Here is a 14,278-nt window from a genome sequence, read left to right as displayed (position 1 = left end):
TACCCTCTGCAGCTCCCTCTAGTACCATGGAAGTTATTCCCTGATGTCTTAACACATGTCCCACCATCCTGTTCCTTTCCACGCCGATTCTACAGAGAACCTCCACATTCCTTATCTTATCAGTTCACCTGAATTTCAACATGCTTCTGTAGCATACCATCTCAAATTCTTCGATCCTTTTCTGTTACGGTTTTCCCACAGTTTATTTTTCAGCATCACAGAATGCTGTCCTCCAAATGTACATTCTCAGGAATTTCTTCCTCGTATTAAGGCCCATGTTTGAAATTAGTAGACTTCTCTTGACCAGGAATGCCATTTTTGCCATTGGTAGCCTGCTTCTTAAGTTCTTCTCGCTCCATCCTCTATGGGTTATTTTGCTGCGTAAGTACCAGAATTCCTTATCATCTAGCTCATTGTCACCTCACTCCCGATGTTAAGTTTCTCGCTGTTCTCATTCCTGCTACTTCTCATTACTTTCGTCTTTCTTCGATTTACTCTCTATCCATATTCTGTCCTCATTAGACCGTTCATTCCATGCAACAGGTCGTAGAGTTCTTCTTCACTTGAAAGTCACGAGCTCTATCTTCTTATCTCGTGTTTTCTAATGAAAATCTCGTGCTCGTAATCTTGTTAACGTTACTATTACAGAGATCGCCTAAACTTTTTTTTTAATTGGTCCTGTGCGCAACAAATAACTTACTTGGTCTTTTTGCTGCCACTGCTTGATCTGCTGCATTCCATTGTTTAACAAAAAAACATAAAAAACCTATTATTCATGCTGAGTGCAATGCATGTTCTATATGGCGGCACCTGCTGTTGCTGCGGCTGCTGGTGCTTACTACAACTACATATAATTCAAGAGAAAGGGTTTGGTCAAACCTAATTCAATTAAAAAAAACTATATTCTGAAAGCGATTCTTTCTCATTCAATTAACAAAACGCTAGAAGCTCTTTGAACAATCGCTTCGTATGTAAATCTGCCTCCAGTGGCATTAAAGCAATATTACAAATTAATCAAATTCTTGAGACAGACTGAAATACTTCTGAGTTAAATGGTAGTGAAACAATTCCCTGACAATTACAAAAGAAATCAATGACAAAAATCAATACTTAATCTATTCACCAAACAATGGTTTCCCTTAAGAACTCCTATCATTATCAACATTACTATCTGCTGCTACTCACATACACAAGCCCTTTTCTTTAAATTAATAAGCGCACTGCAAATTATAAAAAATATCAACTAATTACCAAATCCTGTGTTGCTGCTGGCGGACATAGCAGTACGGCAGCTCGGCGACGACCCCTCGCCCAACACACGTGCGCACCACAACAGGCAGGCTGCTACACTGACTTCCAAACTGCCACTAGTTAATCCGTGCGCTGCGAAGCGCGACAACAATATCTTAGATTCCAGAGCTTGTGTATGCGCGCTATAGCCAACCTTTAAATCCTAAGAGAGTATTGCCAACTCTCATAACCCCCAACCTCATTTTTGAAAGTTTTGCGGGGTTTTTCTTGCCTAACATATTGGCAAGGAACAAACAGCGAAATTTTTTTTTTACAAAACGACGAAAAATTATGCGAAGAGAAAAAATGTAACAATTTATATCCAGTGACTAACAGTATTTCTTGCTTAGCATCTAAGTAATTTTTTTTTTTTTACAAAACGACCAAAACTGTCTTGCATGGCATATAGGCAAGAGAAAAATGTTAAAATTTTATACAAAATGGCAGAAATGTTGCTTGCCTAATTGATTGGAAAGAAGGAAACATGGCTCCTTTTACAAAAATAATATGATAATGTTGCTAGCCTAGTACATATGTAATAAGAAAATGTCAAAGTTAATATAACAAGTTTCTTACATAAGTAGATGAAAAGATCATATAAGTTTTAACAGATGTGTAACAATAACTACTTAAGCGTTGAATAGTCTTCAATAAGCTAACATAACCTAATAACCAGTAAAAAAATATTTTATTTTTTGCATTTGGTCACTTACGTTTCCATGACATTAATCAGTAGTGGTCTGACTACGTGATATTTTATGTTTTTATGCTCGCAGTTCCCTCTGGTCAAAAGAAACCAGGTCTACATGTTTTAAGTGCAGCAGACTCAGGGACTTGATATCCACTGACAACCACACCTGAAGTCAAATTTTCCTCTGGTGAGACAGTTTGTCAACGTAGGCAGACTCAGGGACCTTGTGTCCACTGACAACAATACGTAACGTCCACTCTCCCAGGATGACACAGTTTGACAGTGTTGGCAGACTCAGGGACCTCGTGTCCACTGACAACCACACGTCACTGCGTTATTGCATAAGTACCTCCTCAAACGTATGTAGTACAAGCCTCGGTCGAGTATTTCTGTAAACTGGAAACGTCATATTTTATAGAAAATAGATTCTCCCTTTAAAATACGATATCTCTAACCAAATTACAGAAATTAAGCAATTATATGTAAACAGGCATGTGAGCTCTGAGCTCATTTAAATGTTTTCTTTAACGCTATTGCCGTAGCAATTACAGATTTGTGGCATATATCTCAAGTCATAATAATGTGAGGCTCACCACACGGTGGTGAAGTCAATTTTCTTTAAATTTCTCGCCACAGCAATCACAGATTTGTGGCATGTATTTTTCAATTCAGTCATAATATGAGGCTCACCACACGGTGGCAAGTTAATTTTCTTATGATGAGTTTGGCAAATAACAGTGGGAAAGTTTTGATTGTGACCACGAATCATTACAAATGCGGCACCACACAAAAATATCATTTTAATTTCAAGGCATAAATCCTGTGCCATCGAACTCTAATTACCTACTATTTTTACATTACTAGTGATGCTGAAAAAGAATGTTACAATATTTGTTACAATAATTGTTATGTACATTTTGGTTATAAAATATTTAAATAATCCTACAATTAGAAAAGTAGTTCCATAGTGATGCTATTATATATAATAAAAGCTACAGAATCATTTAGAAAAAGTCTAGCCAACGGCTTGTCAAATCAATTCATGAATATGTACAAAATTTAGTGAATAATTACGTGACTTTGCGTCAGAGTATTTTTACACTCCAATTACTAAGTTATACCAAATTTATAATTATCAGTCTGTAATGACTGTCAATATTTCTGATGTCAAACGTCAATGTCTGTGGTATAGCGTCTCAATCGTTTTTATATGCAGTCCTTATTGTCTCTGTTTGGAGGCCTCCCTAGTCTTTGTATGAATGTGTATGGCCATACCTTGGACAGTCACAAAGAACAAGAAAAAGGAACAACCTACAAAGTATATAATAAAAAAATAAATTATTTACAAAATACACACACAAAACCCCTCCATCTGTCCAGTAGAAACTGAAAGAAATGGTTTCTTCATCAAGGTGACAAGAAATAAATTTACAACATGACAAGAGAAAAATCATCACCTTCCAATTAACCTCGTGCTGGAATCGGCACTGCATCACTAAATGACAATCATGAAATAGAAAAACACAAGATAAATATTAAATTGACTTATTTTACACTACTATTTACACATTCATAAAATATGGCAGATACTCTCGCCTCTTGGCGTAAGAGTCATTTCACTCTGGAAAGAGAAAAGAAATCGTTTAATGCACGACATAATTATCTAGGTCATAGCTACACAAAATTACGTCACGTTAAGTGCTTTCGTTTCTGCAATGGAGAAAACTTCCGTTGCGATCATGTTTCCTGTAAGAATTGCAATAAAGTTAACCTTAACAACAGTAAGAAGAGAAACATCAATATCACTCTTACCATTCCACAATTTCACAGAGCAAAAAATATTCTTGGCACTCATTCATCACATAATTCAACACTTTGCTGTGTATTTGTATCAGAACTCCTTCCGTGACTCATAACTATGTCTTAACTTTACTGTGACTTAGATTTTAAGAGTGTGCTCTACCATAACATTACTCTGACTTAAATTTTACGCAAATGAGTATAAGCTGTATCTTCCTTCATAGAATAACGTTGTGAGTTTCTTCATTTAGAAGTGTATCTTTCTTACCTTCTCTTGTTCTATAAATGTCTGCAAAGTGCTTCCTCATGAGTGGTCCATAAATCCTAATACGCCTTACCTGGCAAACTAATAAACACGAAAAATCCACATAAATCATCACTCTTCAAACTACCTCATAAATCAGAACAAGTGTCAGTTGGAAGGTTTCTTAATTATACTATTGCCCATCAATTATACCTTCTCAATTCAGAGCCATTTATACACTATATTTTACCTGAAGATAATGTCAACAGTTTCTATTATTTCATGTTATTTCTCCCTAAAAAACGTACATAGTTATTTCTTGCATTTTCCTTCAAATAAGTCACGAAAATTTCATTGTTTCAGTGAACAATCGTAAGATGTCAACAGCTGGTATAATCCTCTCGTCAGAAATGTCCCTTTGCAAAGTTCTCATTCTCTCAAACAATACAAATCATTCATAATCATTCATTCTTGGTCTTTCATACAGGATAGATTGATAGTAAAAGCTTAATAGATAAACAGGTTAGTCAAAGATTATGAAACAGTACTGAAAACTAAAATCGGAAGAATATACTGTAACGGCTGGGGCACCTATGCTCGCCAAACATATATTTACTGAAGATCAGTAAACCCCCTAACGCCTTATTCCCTGAAAACTTTAATGTGTGATAAGTAATGAAGACCTCGCGATTTATGTGTTCGAATTGTCTCAAGTTCCACAGAGTTGTGTGTGCAATGCATCGTATACGGAAGGGTCCTTCATACACCAAGAAAAGCTTCCTACTCAAATATTTTCCCTTATGAGATAGTCGATGTGATCTAAGCAATACTTTTTGACCTACCTGTAAATTCTTGACGTTGACTCGTGGATTATGCAGCTTCTTTCTTCTGTCTGCAGCTTTCATTATGTTCTGTAATGCTATACTTACTACTTCATGGTGTTTTTGCAACAGTTCATCTAGAGTCTGTGGTCTATCGGTTTCAGGTTGGATTACTGTGTTAATTTGTCCGGAATCAAGAACCAGTCTAATGGAATTATCCCTTTTCTTAACCACGTGTAATGGGCTGTTATATGAACTCACAGCAGGTTCGGTGAATCCCTGCTCTAACATGGATTGTATTTCTTGTTTGACTTTGTATGTCAATGGCATGACGTATGGTGGTACAAAAAATTTATTATGTGCCTTGACCTTGAATTCATAAAGAAAGTTACGTATTGTTCCTGTCTTGTGAGAAAAAACTTCACAATTTGTTTGTAATATTTCAAATAACTCATTAGTGCCTGCGTTAGGATCTATTTCGTCTCGGTAAACTTTCCTTTTAATTAATTGTTCTGTACTAATGGGTTGTTCTGTTTCATAGTAAAACTTAGTGATGTTATCTGTGCAACTATTAGACAAATTCAGTGATTGTTGTGCCTCAAGCGGAAATAGAAAACGCAGATAATTCACTTCCTCATCCTCCTTAGTTAGCCATCCTTGAAATTTAAGTGTGACTAGCATTTGATTTACGCGTAACATGACGTCAGCATTACAAAAGTTTAACATTGCTTTATATTCACGTAGGAATTCCACACCCAAAATAATTTCTGTTGATAAAAGAGGGACTACTAAGAAATTTGCAGAAAACTCGTGTCCTTGACACCTGAAAACTAAAGAAGTCTGATTGCGTACGTCTACACTCTTTCCTTGAATGGCTCCCTTTAATTTGGTCTTTACTAATGGCAAGGTAGGACAAACAGATGCCTGTTCACACTTCTTAAACATTGTCTCGCTAATTACATTCACAGGGCTGCCAGAATCAAGTACAGCTGAAAGTAGAATATTTCCTACCAAGTTTTTTATAATTGGATGAGCATACATAATTTTGCTGTTATCATTTTCTTGTAATAATGCGTCTCTAATGTCCTCCAGTCCAACAAAGTTAACATAATTTGTGTGTCGGCTTTCCACCGCTACAAACAGTTCGTTTGTAGTCCTTGTTGCTAGTCATTGTTGTGCCGGCTCGTATTGCCGCGAATTATTGCTTGGGTTGGGTGGTCTGATTTCTACATTGTCACCACGCTCTAAATTGGAATTTCTGTGATCCTGCCAATTTTGATTTGTTCCCTCATCATCATAACTGTTATGACGATAATTATCACGTGGGCTCGATACTGAGAGTTCCTATGATCATAAAAATCATTTCTCTGGCGTCTATAATCTGTGTTATACAGTTGATGCCGCGTATCGCGCCTATCTTCTTCCGCCCTGTACGCGTGAGGTTCGTCCGAGTTCCATACGCGTTTACGGTCACGCCGCGGATTATTATTTTCCCAATACTGATTACTATTATCTCTTTGTGTGTTTTCATAGTTGTCAAACTCTAATTCTTGCAAAAGAGCTTGGAATGCCTCCAAGTCATCTTTGCACCTACCTGCCAAAATTATGTGGCGTAATCTGATCGGCAGTTTTGTCAAAAAGATACGAATTAATTCCGACTGACTGTACGGATTCGTTAAATATCTGTTCATGCGCATCATGTTTTCAAAATATTGTACTGGAGTTGAAAATTTCGACTGCTCACAACTTTTACACGATCTTGTGTAGTCTCTGACCAGTAAACAGATAAGAACGCTAGATAAAAATCACCATATGTGTGACATTCACGTACTATTGAGCACATTCTTGTTGCAGGCTCTCCTTCAAGATAACTGCAAATGAATTTGTGGCCAATCGGCCATGTTGGTGGTAAAGAATAGTCAAATTGTTGTTGTTGTAACCACTCTCGAGGGTGGATTTCGTGACTAGCATTGCGAAAAATTTTAAGTTTCCTAACTGTGAGAAAATGCTTATAGTCAATCTCGTAATTTTTCTTAGCGGATGATTTTTTTTTAGCATGTCTCACGTTTCCTTCATTACGTCCCGCAAACGTGTCATATCCACGAGAAAAGTGGTCGGCATTTCCATGATTAACGCGCTCGTTGTCGTTACCAATTTGGTAATTAATTATCGGATCTACCAGTATCATTGCTGCGATCGATCTTTTCTTCGATGCTGGCAAACTGTTCCTGTATGTTTTCACGTCACGTTTGTTTTGCTGATTAATCGTCATCTGCCCTTGTTTAAAACGTTGCAGAGACTGAAATTCTTCGGTATCCGCGGTCGGTGCCAGCTGAGCGTCATCTGACCTCGTCTCTAACCCAATACTCAGTTCTGTCACTTTCATGGATAATTTATCTACCTGTTTAGCTACTGTCGTTAATTGAGTTTCTATCTTTGAAACTTCATTGGTGGTCTGTAATTACAATGACTCAACATTTTTCGCTGATTCCTCTACTTGCAGTTCTTGTTGTGACGTCTGTCGTTTCACTTCAACAATATCAACATTTTGTACGTGATCAAGTTGGGATACTAGATTATTAATATCTGATTTAAATTCTTCACGTAGCTGACTTCTCAACTGACTGGTCATTTCTTCAAATTTACTATTTAAATTGTCATTCACCTCACCCCAAAACAATGTGAGATTCTCGTTAATTTCGTTCTGAAGCGATTTGAAATTCTTCGCATTATTGTTGTTAAATTCAGTGAGTTTAACCTCCTGTATGTCTTTAAATTCAGTGAGTTTACTCTTAAATTCAGTGAGTTTACTCTCCTGTCTGTCATTAAATTCAGTGAGATTAATCAGTAACAATTGTAAAACATCATTACTGGGGGCAGGGAGTACAACGTTACTCTTCTATGTTTAGGCAGAAGCAGTATCTGCATTTCCACTAACAGAAGGAAAGGCAAAATTACTCCGCTCTATCGGAGTGGCAACCAGACCTGAATTTCCACCGAAAATGGGGAAAACAAAATTACTCTGCACTTTTGCGGCGGAAGCAACGCTGGAATCTCTCATAATGAGTTCGGTTTGCATCACTGTATTGTCATGTCCTAAGTTGCATGTAGCACACAGTTGTTCATCACACATTGTTGGCAAATTATCGCCTACATTCCGATTCTCCGCAGTATTGTTCGAAAATTCCCGGATCTCAATATTCTCAAAAGAATTTACTACTCTCTGTTCCAAATTTTCGGAAACTGCGTTTGAAACCGCTCCTATATTCATGTTCACAACCGTATCTACATTCGCGTTTGCGGTAGCATCTGCATTATTTTCCATTTTCTTTTGTGCTCACGTCCTCATTGTCGCAATACAAACGAAAACAGTCACTAAAATACACCGATATCCTAAAAATTCCACTGTTCAATTAACTATTACACAATGCACCAACAAATTCAAAGATCAAACTGCTGAAATAAAAATTTTGTGTTAATACAAAGCAGTGTGCAAGCGCTCAAGATGCTGTGCCTCCACTAATGATTACTGTTGCGTAAGCTTGCAGTAGGCAGTATAAAGACGAAGCATGTCTAACTACGACTCATCCAAAAAAAAAAAAAAGTATCCTGGCAAGGTCGCCAGGTGAAAGTCTCGAGATCTATCTTCTTATCTCGTGTTCTCTACTGAAAATCTCGTGCTTGTACTCTTGTTAACTTTACTATTACAGAGATTTTTTTAATTGGTCCTGTGCACAACAAATAACTTACTTGGTCTTTCTGCTGCCACTGCTTTATCTGCTGCATTCCATTATTTAACAAAAAAAATAAAAAACCTATTATTCATGCTGAGTGCAATGCGTATGGTGGCTCCTGCTGTTGCTGTGGCTGCTGCTGCTTACTACAACTACATATAATTCAAGAGAAAGGGTTTGGTCAAATCTAATTCCTTTTTTAAAAAAACAATTAAACTATATTCTAAAAGCGATTCTTTCTCATTCAATTAACAAAACGCTAGAAGCTCTTTGAACAATCGCTTTGTATGTAAATCTGCCTCCAGTGGCATTAAAGCAATATTACAAATTAATCAAACTCTTGAGACAGACTGAAATACTTCTCAGTTAAATGCATAGTGAAACAATTCCCTGACAATTACAAAAGAAATCAATGACAAAAATCAATACTTAATCTATTCACCTAACAGTGGTTTCCCTTAAGAATTCAACTCCTATCATTATCAACATTACCATCTGCTGCTACACACATACACAAACCCTTTTCTTTAAATTAATAAGCACGCTGCAAATTATAAAAACTATCAACTAAATACCAAATCCTGTGTCGCTGCTGGCGGACACAGCAGTATGGCAGCTCGGCGACTACCCCTCGCCCAACACACGTGCGCACCACAGCAGGCGGGCTCCTACACTGTCTTCCAAACTGGCACTAGTTAATCCGTGTGCTGCGAAGTGTGACAACAACATCTTAGATTCCAGAGCTTGTGCATGCGCGCTGTAGCCAACCTTTAAATCCTAAGAGAGTATTGCCAACTCTCACACTTTCTCTGAGAATATCCATATCTTCAGCGAACCTTAACATTGAAATCGTTCCACCTCAAATTTTAATTCCATTCTTGAACCTTTCTTTTATTTCCGTCATTGATTCTTTGATGTATATACTGAAAAGTAGGAGCGAAAGACTACATCCCTGTCTTACACCCTTTTTAATCCGAGCACTTCTTTCTTGGTCTACCATTCGTCCTCCTTATAATCACTCAGAAACCTCATTTTATCTGTTTCGCTGTTACATGACTTTGAGAGGTGATTTGTCATGCGGTCGTTGAGTAGCTTATACGACTGCGAGAATAAATCGTCCATGTTCTGCCATTGCTCTAATCTCTAAAGTAAGATGTTCTAGTGTCACCTCACGCACACTAAACCCCTGTAACACAGGACTTTAAAGCACAACTGCTCATGGATGCACGGTTGACCGCTGGCAGACATGCAAGCTGAAACAGCCTACTCTAAGGGATTACCTCTGAGTTGTGTCCAAATAAAGACTCATTGCGGCTTCTTGATCAGCAACAGCAAGTTCGAAAGAGGCAACTCCTCCGTCTTTTTTCTTTTGTTTGCTGTGTGTAAACGTCTTCTGACAAATCCAAAAGTCATTTACCATTTCCAGATAAGAATCACTATATGGTTCGCTGCTGTTAATAGCATTGATAGCTGCTGTATTAGTTGCTGATAAACTCCTTATTGCAGATATATGATTTTCTTTGAAACTTTTCTGAAACTCGATTATCTCAAAACTCTATTTGTTGATTTATACCTTCTTCCATCACATCGTTACGTATTTAAACTAACAAATACACTCCTGGAAATTGAAATAAGAACACCGTGAATTCATTGTCCCAGGAAGGGGAAACTTTATTGACACATTCCTGGGGTCAGATACATCACATGATCACACTGACAGAACCACAGGCACATAGACACAGGCAACAGAGCATGCACAATGTCGGCACTAGTACAGTGTATATCCACCTTTCGCAGCAATGCAGGCTGCTATTCTCCCATGGAGACGATCGTAGAGATGCTGGATGTAGTCCTGTGGAACGGCTTGCCATGCCATTTCCACCTGGCGCCTCAGTTGGACCAGCGTTCGTGCTGGACGTGCAGACCGCGTGAGACGACGCTTCATCCAGTCCCAAACATGCTCAATGGGGGACAGATCCGGAGATCTTGCTGGCCAGGGTAGTTGACTTACACCTTCTAGAGCACGTTGGGTGGCACGGGATACATGCGGACGTGCATTGTCCTGTTGGAACAGCAAGTTCCCTTGCCGGTCTAGGAATGGTAGAACGATGGGTTCGATGACGGTTTGGATGTACCGTGCACTATTCAGTGTCCCCTCGACGATCACCAGTGGTGTACGGCCAGTGTTGGCCCTGTGTGCCTCGGTCGTATGCAGTCCTGATTGTGGCGCTTACCTGCACGGCGCCAAACACGCATACGACCATCATTGGCACCAAGGCAGAAGCGACTCTCATCGCTGAAGACGAGACGTCTCCATTCGTCCCTCCATTCACGCCTGTCGCGACACCACTGGAGGCGGGCTGCACGATGTTGGGGCGTGAGCGGAAGACGGCCTAACGGTGTGCGGGACCGTAGCCCAGCTTCATGGAGACGGTTGCGAATGGTCCTCGCCGATACCCCAGGAGCAACAGTGTCCCTAATTTGCTGGGAAGTGGCGGTGCGGTCCCCTACGGCACTGCGTAGGATCCTACGGTCTTGGCGTGCATCCGTGCGTCGCTGCGGTCCGGTCCCAGGTCGACGGGCACGTGCACCTTCCGCCGACCACTGGCGACAACATCGATGTACTGTGGAGACCTCACGCCCCACGTGTTGAGCAATTCGGCGGAACGTCCACCCGGCCTCCCGCATGCCCACTATACGCCCTCGCTCAAAGTCTGTCAACTGCACATACGGTTCACGTCCACGCTGTCGCGGCATGCTACCAGTGTTAAAGACTGCGATGGAGCTCCGTATGCCACGGCAAACTGGCTGACACTGACGGCGGCGGTGCACAAATGCTGCGCAGCTAGCGCCATTCGACGGCCAACACCGCGGTTCCTGGCGTGTCCGCTGTGCCGTGCGTGTGATCATTGCTTGTACAGCCCTCTCGCAGTGTCCGGAGCAAGTATGGTGGGTCTGACACACCGGTGTCAATGTGTTCTTTTTTCCATTTCCAGGAGTGTATGTAACACTCTATTTAAGCTCTTATTATCTCGTTAAATAAATAATTTGACCTTGCCGTTGTGAAACGATATTTTCTACATGTTGCAATACAGAGTGACGCATATGAAACCGGCCCGAACCGGAATGCGACTGCGCGTGAGTAGCGTTACTAGCATGCGAGTTTATTTGCCAACGTTCCAACAGCAGTAGCGTGTGAGTACTCCATACGGAAAGTGGTCGTTATAAACCGTGTACTTCATTATCATGACTTACTCCATTGAAGAACGTGTGTTTATTGTTGAATAATATGTGCGGTCTGAATCCATTAAAGCTGTTCGTGACACGTTTCATGAAAAGTTTCCTGAGAGTAATATTCCTGCAAAATCAAAGATTCAGGATCCAGTGAGAAAGTGGCGTTCGACAGGCAGTGTTGTTAATTTAGAGACAAATAGTGCACCAGCTGTACATAGACCTGAAGTTGTGGCAAACGTGACGCCACACGTAGAAAGACGTCCGTACAAGTCAAAACGACGATTATCACAGCAATGTGGAATATCTCGCAGGTCACGTCAACGCATCCTTTATGACTTAAAAATGATACCTTAGCGTTCATCAAATAAAAGAAGCAGACAAGGGTAAGCATACACATTTCTGCAATTGGTTGCTGGAAAATGTCGCTGGGGGGACATCTTGATCCGTTCCTCCTTTTTTCGACGGGTGAAGCTTGGTTTCATCTGTCGAATTACGTCAATTCACAAAACACAAGACACTGGGCTACAGAGGATCCCCATGGCATACTGCAAAAGCCGTTACACGATTTAAAAATTGGTGTATGGTGTGCTGTATCTGGAAACAGGATTATTGGGCCATTGTTCTTCAACGAAACTGTCAACACACATGTTTACTTGCAACTCTACAATGAATTTTCGGCTCTGTTAACTCCAAACTAAAAATCTTTTGCATATTTCCAGCAAGATGGGGCAACTTCTCATACGTCGGATTTGTCCTTAGTTCACACACATACTGATTTTACAGAAGAGTGAACCATTAGTAAGGGCTTATGGCCACCTCGCTCTCCCGACTTGCACCATATGACTTTTACCTCTTGGGACTTCTAAGTGCTAGAATCAACCGTAACAATCCCAGAACACTTGACACATTAAAAAACAACATATGTGAAGAAATTTCGAACATTCCTCAAAGAGTACTGAAAAGTGTTTTCCTTGACATGCTTCGATGTGCACAACTTTGCTTGGATGTTGGCGGAGAACATTTTGAACACAGACTTTAAATTCCTTTCTAAAACATGATTATTAAACTAATAAAAGCAAATCTGTTACTTAAACTGTTAATTACGTAGTTAATAATGAAACTGTACAATAAAAATGTAAGAAAGCGATGATGTACGTTGATTTTCTTCATTCATATTCCTTTCAGCGCAGGGGGTGGTTTTATGTGCGCCACTCTACATTTCCCGAAGACTTTAAGTTTTTCAAACAGAGGTTGCACCTAATTTCATTATTATCCAAATGGACAAACTGTTAACAAAATGTCTGCAAGGTTGGCAAAGCGTCACAGATGTTTTCGTACGCTTACCATGTCACTCACAGGCCCACCACCCGCTCATTTGTTGACCTGTTCGCGCTCGCGCTTCTAGTTGTAGGAAATGCTGAAGGTGAGTCGTGCGGTGAAAATTTTGGATAAAGCTGAAGTCCCCAAGCTGTGCTGTGATCGACGATGTAAACGCGAATTAACTGTCAACACTAAAAAACAATGAGCGCACAGGAGCTGCCATTATCTGTTTCCAGCTGGTAGTTTTTAAGTGTATTTTCTTGTACAGAAAACGCATAAACTCTCTGGTGGTTCCGTATGAGCTCTCTGGGTTGCGTATTGCTGATCTCTGTGTTTAACAGTAGCAGTGACGAAATACAACATTGTCTTACAGCCTCTTTAAACTGAGTGTCACAACCTTGATTTCAAATTTGCAAAATTTCAGCCAGTATACCTTTACTTCAAAAATCATGTCTCCAATGTGCAGAAAGAAGCTTGGTGCAGCTTTCTTAACATACACTCTAATTTAAAAAATAAGTAAACCGAGGTACCTCGAAGGCATTATGCGAATGGGGCGTAAACCAGTAAATGTGATATACATGTTCTGACAAACAAATGATAACAATTTCAGAAAAAATGCCTCATTTATTGAGGAGAAAGAACTTCGCAAATTGAGGAAGTCGACAACGCGTTGGTCTGCCTGTGGCCATTATGTAAGTAGTTATTGGGCTTGGCGTAGATTGATAGTTGTTGGGTACCCTCCTGCGGTATATCGAGCCAAATTGTATCCAACTGGTGCATTAGGCCCGTTTCACACCGGGACACTGGTGACGGCCGCCAGTGATGGTCACCGGTGACTGTGGTGAACACTGCTGGAGCAATGGTGTCCGACACCATAGGTATTGCCAACTGATAAGTTAGTGAAATGGACTCGTACAGGGGTAGCAACTAAATTTCGCTAGCCTTTTACGTTCTGAAGAATAAGGTACTAAATTTGAAAAATAACATACAATTTACCAATTTTGTTTTTCTCATCCATGCTCTGCTCATTGAAATCAGGCACAAACTTCGTTATAATTTCTTGCCACGCATTCGTTTCATCGCTTTGTTTCTATAGCCATCGCTTTTCACATCCCAAATATCAGGACGACTTTCTAGTTCACTT

General features: G+C 39.9%; 1 protein-coding gene across 1 annotated transcript in view; it reads left to right on the top strand.

The window, feature by feature from the left end:
• Positions 1-14,278, top strand: part of LOC126413044 (uncharacterized) — a 113,193-nt gene that overhangs the window by 3,368 nt on the left and 95,547 nt on the right. The window lies entirely within an intron of this gene.

This window comes from Schistocerca serialis, chromosome 7 (genome assembly GCF_023864345.2).
Source record: "Schistocerca serialis cubense isolate TAMUIC-IGC-003099 chromosome 7, iqSchSeri2.2, whole genome shotgun sequence".
Lineage (NCBI taxonomy): Eukaryota > Metazoa > Arthropoda > Insecta > Orthoptera > Acrididae > Schistocerca > Schistocerca serialis.
The sequence above is the reverse complement of the archived record's forward strand: the minus strand, read 5'-3'. Positions and strand labels throughout refer to the sequence as shown.